Source organism: Saccopteryx leptura, chromosome 13 (assembly GCF_036850995.1).
Source record: "Saccopteryx leptura isolate mSacLep1 chromosome 13, mSacLep1_pri_phased_curated, whole genome shotgun sequence".
NCBI lineage: Eukaryota > Metazoa > Chordata > Mammalia > Chiroptera > Emballonuridae > Saccopteryx > Saccopteryx leptura.
This window is the reverse complement of record NC_089515.1, coordinates 11,789,221-11,795,934: the sequence shown is the minus strand read 5'-3', so window position 1 is coordinate 11,795,934 and position 6,714 is coordinate 11,789,221. Positions and strand designations below refer to the sequence as shown.

At 49.2% G+C, this 6,714-nt stretch overlaps 1 long non-coding RNA gene across 1 annotated transcript; it reads left to right on the top strand.

Annotated features, from left to right (window-relative positions):
- Positions 1 to 242: 242 nt before the first annotated feature.
- Positions 243 to 3,201, top strand: LOC136384872 (uncharacterized). The gene is made up of 3 exons (XR_010747666.1): positions 243 to 323; positions 1,703 to 1,843; positions 2,826 to 3,201. It is a non-coding gene; the product is annotated as an uncharacterized lncRNA (long non-coding RNA).
- Positions 3,202 to 6,714: the final 3,513 nt, after the last annotated feature.

Sequence of the window (6,714 nt, the reverse complement as noted above, 5' to 3'; positions counted from 1 at the left end):
CCCCCCGCTTTAGGCTTCTGCCATTAGAATTTGCCACCAGTCACACCACGCGGGCATCTGACTTACCTTCCAGGGTCAAGCTCCTTGGCATTAACGTGTTGGTTTACAAGGTGTTCTGGGTTTCCATGGATTGAACAGAGGGTGGGTCTGAAGTTTGGGGTGGAGCCATTTCTAAAACGCACACACAAACACACCCACACCCACACACACACGCTACTGACGTGGACATAATGTACTGGTCACTTGACCGGAGGAGTCATATGTGGTATTGTCTGTGAGTATACAAATTTGGAAGAAGGCGCTCCTCGGGGGCAGATGAACAGGTGGGAAGACAGAAAAGGTTGTATCCCTTTAGCGTTGTTGTTTCAAAAAATAGAAACTCGGCATGGCTGCTGCCAGACGAGCAGGATCGGAGCCCAGGAGCTCCCAGCATTATCTGACCTTGTGCTCTGAGGCTGGAGTGAGGAGGGAGGCACCGCTCTACCTGGCCCCGTGCCAGGGACAAAAGGGAAAAGATTAGAGCCCAAGTTAAGGTGACATCAGAGCACATGGGAAGCTCTGTATTTCCCTGATTAAAATAATGCCTTTGGGAGAGAACGCATGTGAGGGCCGGGCTTGGGCACGTTTGCAAGGACTGCTCTCCACAGACCTGGGACGTAGGCACTGCCCCCCACGGTCCCTCAACTTATACCCCCCCACGCTGCCTCCATCCAGCAGGCAGTGGGCCCTGCCAGGGGAAGGTTCTGGCCATCAAGGGGTCCCTGAGGCCCTCTCCTCTTCTGTCTCCGGTGAAACCAGGCTGACTTGATCGGGAGAAGAAAGCAGAAGGAGAGGGTACTCACAGCCTGTCCCCGTCTCTGTGTCTACCCTCCTGCCACTGTGGCTGGGGACGGATGAGAGAGCGGAAGAGATGAGCGCACTCTTCACCTAAGAATTTCCCTCTCCGGGAAATGGGGGGACGTTCCTAGGCTAGCCCATAACGCATCAGCGAGCTCCCAGAGGCTCAATGCTGTTCATGGGAGCGCGTCTGTCGGAGAGTACTGCAATTATAAACGAGAACTTTGCGGGCTAGCCTGTGACGTGGCCGCTACCAGAACATTATTGCATCATTTTAGAACACTGTTATTCTGCGAAAATTAAAAAAAAAAAAAAATGAAAAAGCCCATTCTAAATTCCAAACAGCTGACTCACAAGTGAACTTTTGGAGGCAACCCTTTGTCATCAGGGGCGGCCTGTTTGCAGGCTCACATGGGGGTTGGCAAGGCCCCTCTTTAGTCAGCGATCTGGGAGCGTGCGCCGCGGTCCAGTCCTGCGGCTTGTGGTCAGAAGGCACGGAACAGGAAGGGCAGCTTTAGGCAGGTCACAGTGGAGTCCCCAGTGCAGGGACACAATGGCTGCAAGATTTCAGAGGAAGGCAGCAGTGCCAGCTGGCTTCAGGGGCAGGGCAGGCTTCTGGGAGGAGGTGGGAGCAGATGGGTCCTTGAAGGGCGGTCAGGTTTCACGGAGGGGTGGTGGTGCGTTCGGGCCAGCACAGGAGTGGGCTGGTCAAAGGTAGGTTTTGGGGACGGCGACTGGCCAGGCCGGCTGCAAAGGAGGGTAATATGACCAGCCAGTCTCCTGCCTCTGATCTTAATTGAACCAGTCAAGCTTTCAAAATGAATAGTTGATCATTTGATTAAGAAGGGCCTTTGACTCTTTCAAGACCCACGGAGACTGATTTTTATCAAAGTGGATCAGAACGGTCTGTACGGAGGAATGCCGGCCAGATTCACAAGGGAAGGTCGTGCCGCCCCTCGGGGCCGGCCTGGACTGCTCCTCCTGGAGGGGACCGTCCCTCGGTGGGGTGAGTGTTCGGGGCAAAGGCCAGAAATGACCACCCAGAGCAGGGTGACTGGGTCCCAGAGCAACACTCACTTCTGCCAGCCACGGGAACTTGATCAAGCCCGTGTCTCCTCCCAACGGTGGCCTCCGACCGGGAATGTCTCCCACCAGCTTCAGCTTGGTGAGCCAGCCCAGTGCCAGCCAAGTTCGCTTGTGTCTGCTAAGGAGCCGATTTGTCAAAGTGCTAGTAAGGATTTTTTCGGTTATACCAAAAAAAAAAAAAAAATGAAGTCAACTTTTTTTTTTTTTAACTCTAATTTATTATGCTTGATTACGCAGCTGGAATGGAAAGGTAGCTGCTGTTTGTAGTTAAATAACTCCTCACAATTTCTTAAAGAAATGATCTTCAAAGCTTTAACGGGTCAGTGGCTCAAGTACAAAGGAAAGATTGATTTTCACCCTCCCACCCTTTGTTCCCAGAGTTTAAAACAGACACGTTTGGGTAAATTAGTTTGTCTATGTTATTAATGGAAGAAGTTATTAAACTCCCATAAATATACAGGGGTATCTTGCTTAAGATGCCAAATTTGCTTTAAGGAAAATACGCAGAGAAAACATGGGAAAAAGCCCAGAAGATCCCTTGTTTTTTAAAAAAAATATTGTCTCTAGATATTTGGACCAGGGAGTCAGAGAAGGGGGCAGGCCCAGTGCTGGGGTAAATGTTCAAGGGAGGGGGCCCCGCACATTAAAAAAAATCCCTGAACTTAATGGAAACCATTCAGAGCTGGGTTGTGGTGGGGTGGGGGTTGCATGTGGGGGGGGGGTGCAGGAAAGATATTTTCATCATGAAGGGAATGATGAAGGACCCTCCTGCTTCTAAACCTGGGGGGTGCAGGAAAGATATTTTCATCATGAAGGGAATGATGAAGGACCCTCCTGCTTCTAAACCTGAGGGGCTGGTGCACATTTGAGGGCTGTGGGGAGACATGTTTTTCATGTTTCAGGGGCTCAGAGAGGACTCACCTGAGTGAGCGGGGCAGCCCTCCAACCCGGACCCTGGGCCAGAGTGTGAGGGAGACACAGCCGCAGAAGCCACCGAGGAGGACCGTGCCCAGAGCGCTGCAGGTTCGAGGCTCCAGTGTGATTATGCAGAGAATTCCCTAACTGTGCGCAGCACCTCACAGTTTACAGACCCCTGAGTTCAGTGTCTCCTCTGAACCTCCCAGTGACCCTGGGAGGTATGTTGAACAAAGCTCGTGTTTCCGATATTTGCAGATAATGAAAGTCAAACACAAAGCATTTTTCTCCCCTGAGTAGGAAAGTAAAATAAAGAAAATAATTTGAAAAGTCAAGAAAATCATAAAGAAGAAAATTAAAATCATCACCAGATGACATGCAGTGTTTTGGACTTTTTCCTTTTGGACTTTTCTCAGTGGCCACACACATGCGCACACACACACACACTTGCGTACACACACACATGCACACATTTACTGAAAGCTCAGTGTGCCAGGCACATTATAAGTGATTTTTACATATTAATTCATTTATTGCTCACAACAAACTGCCTCAGGTAGGCACTATGGTCACCTGTATTTTACAGGTGAGGAAAGAGGCACAGAGAGATTGTGACTTGCCAGAGTCCACACAGATAAGTGGCCACGAGAGGTAAGATTTGAACCCAAAGAGAAAGGCCGGCTCCTACACCTGTCCTTGTTTCTGATCACCTTGTATTTGGCCTTTTTATTCATGTATATGTAGACTTCTTTAATATAGGTGAAATCATGACATAGCAACAGTATTGCATCCTGCCTTATTTTTCTTTCTGTATTACTTTGTGAGCATCTCTGATGTGCTTACAATTATAAAATAACTTTGAGTGGTTGCCCCACCAGATGGAGAAGTTTTGGCAAAAGTTGTTTGTCTTGCGTGGGGTCACACAACCCCGGGCTGGAACTGTTTAGAATTCTTCCTGCTGTGCACACTGTAGAAATAATCACAACATAGAGCAGAGAGGAAGCGTGAATCCGAAAGCCTCCAGGTTGCGCTGTCAGATTCAGGGCGGCCCTGGGATCTGCAGAGAGGAAGCGTGAATCCAAAAGCCTCCAGGCTGCGCAGTCAGATTCGCAGTGGCCCTGGGATCTGCAGAGAGGAAGCGTGAATCCGAAAGCCTCCAGGTTGCGCTGTCAGATTCAGAGTGGCCCTGGGATCTGCAGAGAGGAAGCGTGAATCCAAAAGCCTCCAGGCTGCGCAGTCAGATTCGCAGTGGCCCTGGGATCTGCAGAGAGGAAGCGTGAATCCGAAAGCCTCCAGGCTGCGCTGTCAGATTCGCAGTGGCCCTGGGATCTGCAGAGAGGAAGCGTGAATCCAAAAGCCTCCAGGCTGCGCTGTCAGATTCGCAGTGGCCCTGGGATCTGCAGAGAGGAAGCGTGAATCCAAAAGCCTCCAGGCTGCGCTGTCAGATTCGCAGTGGCCCTGGGATCTGCAGCACTGCGGAGGCAGGATGTGCAGCCCTGGGAAGAGATTATTTTTCTTGTCACTTAGTCTCCCTACCTTAAACCCTGTGTGAGAAATTATTTTTTTAAAATTTAACTCTAGGAAGGCTCTTTGTTCCCCAAGAAGCTGAAAAAATGCTGCTTTGGTTTCCTCCTTCATCACTATCATTTTTCCCTTTTCCCTTTTGCCGCCAGGAAGCTCAGTGTTAAATCTGAAGCTAAATTAGGGCAACAATGCGATCCATTGTCACCTGCACATCCTCTTTTGTTCTCCCTAATCTTAATGGTCTTGTTTTCACTTTCTCAGTGTCTGTTTTATGTTTACATGTTGCTTTGACACATGTTATAAAGTTCCTTTAGATAGCCACCTCCTGTGTGCAACATCCATCTGCTCAGGATTGGTGGCCTCCTCCTGTAGGGAGATCTGAAAAAAATAATCTCGAGCATTCAATATTGGGCGGTGTCACTGATTTTCAAGCTCATGAACAGCAACAATACCAATTAATCATCCTCCGAAGCATCCTAGGAGGAAAGAATAATCTGCTCAGACTCACTTTAGAGCTGAAGAAACTGAGGCCACATCCAGGCCTCCCTCCACCCCCTGGGAATTCTTTGCAAAGCATCGTGCAGCCTCAGTGCAGAAATGGGAATTCCTTTCCCTTTCCCTCTCTCACTTCCCTCGAGTGAATGTCTCCTATTGTGTGTCATGCTGGTGGTACATGAGCTGATTGGAGTTACTACAATGAGGAATAATTTTGTAATCTAAAAGTAATCTGTTGGTCTTAATGAATTATGGTAAGTGAAACTGGTTTTCTAGTTCCAATAATAATGTGATGTGTTCTTTGACAAGAAATGGGTTGGAGTTATTAAGAAAAAAGAAAATCAACTGAAAGTATAATTTTGAGCACAAAAGAAAAGGACTAATCAGCCTAAGGTGCTAAAAATAGCTCAGTTGATTCAAGCATTGGCCACAGATGGGGGTTGCCGGGTGGGTCCCGGTCGGCGCGTGTGCGGGAGTCTGTGTCACTATCTTTGCTCCTCTCACTTAAAAAAAAAAATTCAGGCCAGCAGCAGGTGAGACTCCTTAAGTCTGACAGGCAATCCATGCTGCAGAATAAATATCCAAGGACCAAATTGTGTCTGGAAGTCCAGATGAGGGTCCCCTGAACCACCGTGGCAAGCCAGTTTATCTTTCTGCACCTCTATTTGTTTATCTGAAAAATGAGTGATCTCTATCTGGTTGGGTTAAAGTTGCAGCTCCTGTTCCCGAGACAGCTCAGGCTTGCTTCACCTGAAGTTGCAATGTTCTTCTCCTCTCCTCTCAGCAGCTGCAGCCATACAAGATGAACCACTCTCAGGTAGCACGTGGTTGCCAAGGGCCAGGAAAAACGAGCTGTGAGACACTTCTCACTCTGCAAACACTCTGTACGCCATGGAGGAGTTTGTCTGGGCCCCGGTTTGCTCATCTCTAGGATGAAGGGGGATGGACTGAGTCAGATCTGGCAAGTTAGTAGCTGAACGGAGTGCTATGTGCAGAAGAATTCTGAGGCCACACCCAGGCTCTGTGAAAGTGAGACGACCAGTGAGTAACCCTAGCATTTATATATGACATGATTGTTGACATGGAAACGGCTCCAAAGCCAGGATCCTCTGGGCCTGTGCCCATGAGGTCTGGGGGCCTGTGCCCATAATCTTTAATTCTAGTTGTTTCCAGTTCCCAAAAGGCAGCTCCCAGAGAAAGCCTGCCCACCTGTCTTCATTCCTGCCTTCCTTCCCTTTCTGTTGCTGGTCTCCATGGTGATAACGTGATCCCCATCCCTAAGAAAGACTGCTAGGCTCTTGGGCACCACATATAGGGACCATGCCATTTATCATCCATTCTGAGATACTTTTGAGAATAAAAAGGGCACTCTCAGTAATTCTCTCGGGACCACCATGGTCACGTGGGACTCTCTCAGGGAGCTGGCTGTTCTCAGACTTTTCCATGCTAAGGTTGCCAGCGACATTCCTGGGCCCTGCATTCAAAGATGCTGAGTCAGTAGGGTTAGGGCCCGGGAATTTGTTTTCTAACAAGACGTTGCAGGTCCCTGGACCACACTTTGAGAAGCCAGACTTGGGGCATAAGGACTTAACAGCTCACAGAACTTATTCACTGCATGTTCTCATTGATCCTTCCAAAGAGCCCCAGAGGCTTGGGAAATTGTTATCAACGGTTCCATGCGACACTGAGAAACAGACTCAGAGAGGTTAAGTGATTAGCCCAAGGACACCCAGCTACCAGGGGAGAAGCGCTGGGTTCGATTCGGTGTTGCCAGCTCCCAACCTCTGCTTAGCTCACCAGGCACAGAGCCTCTCGGCTCAGGAGCGCATTCAGAGCCGAGCTGGTCTCCCTGGCTCT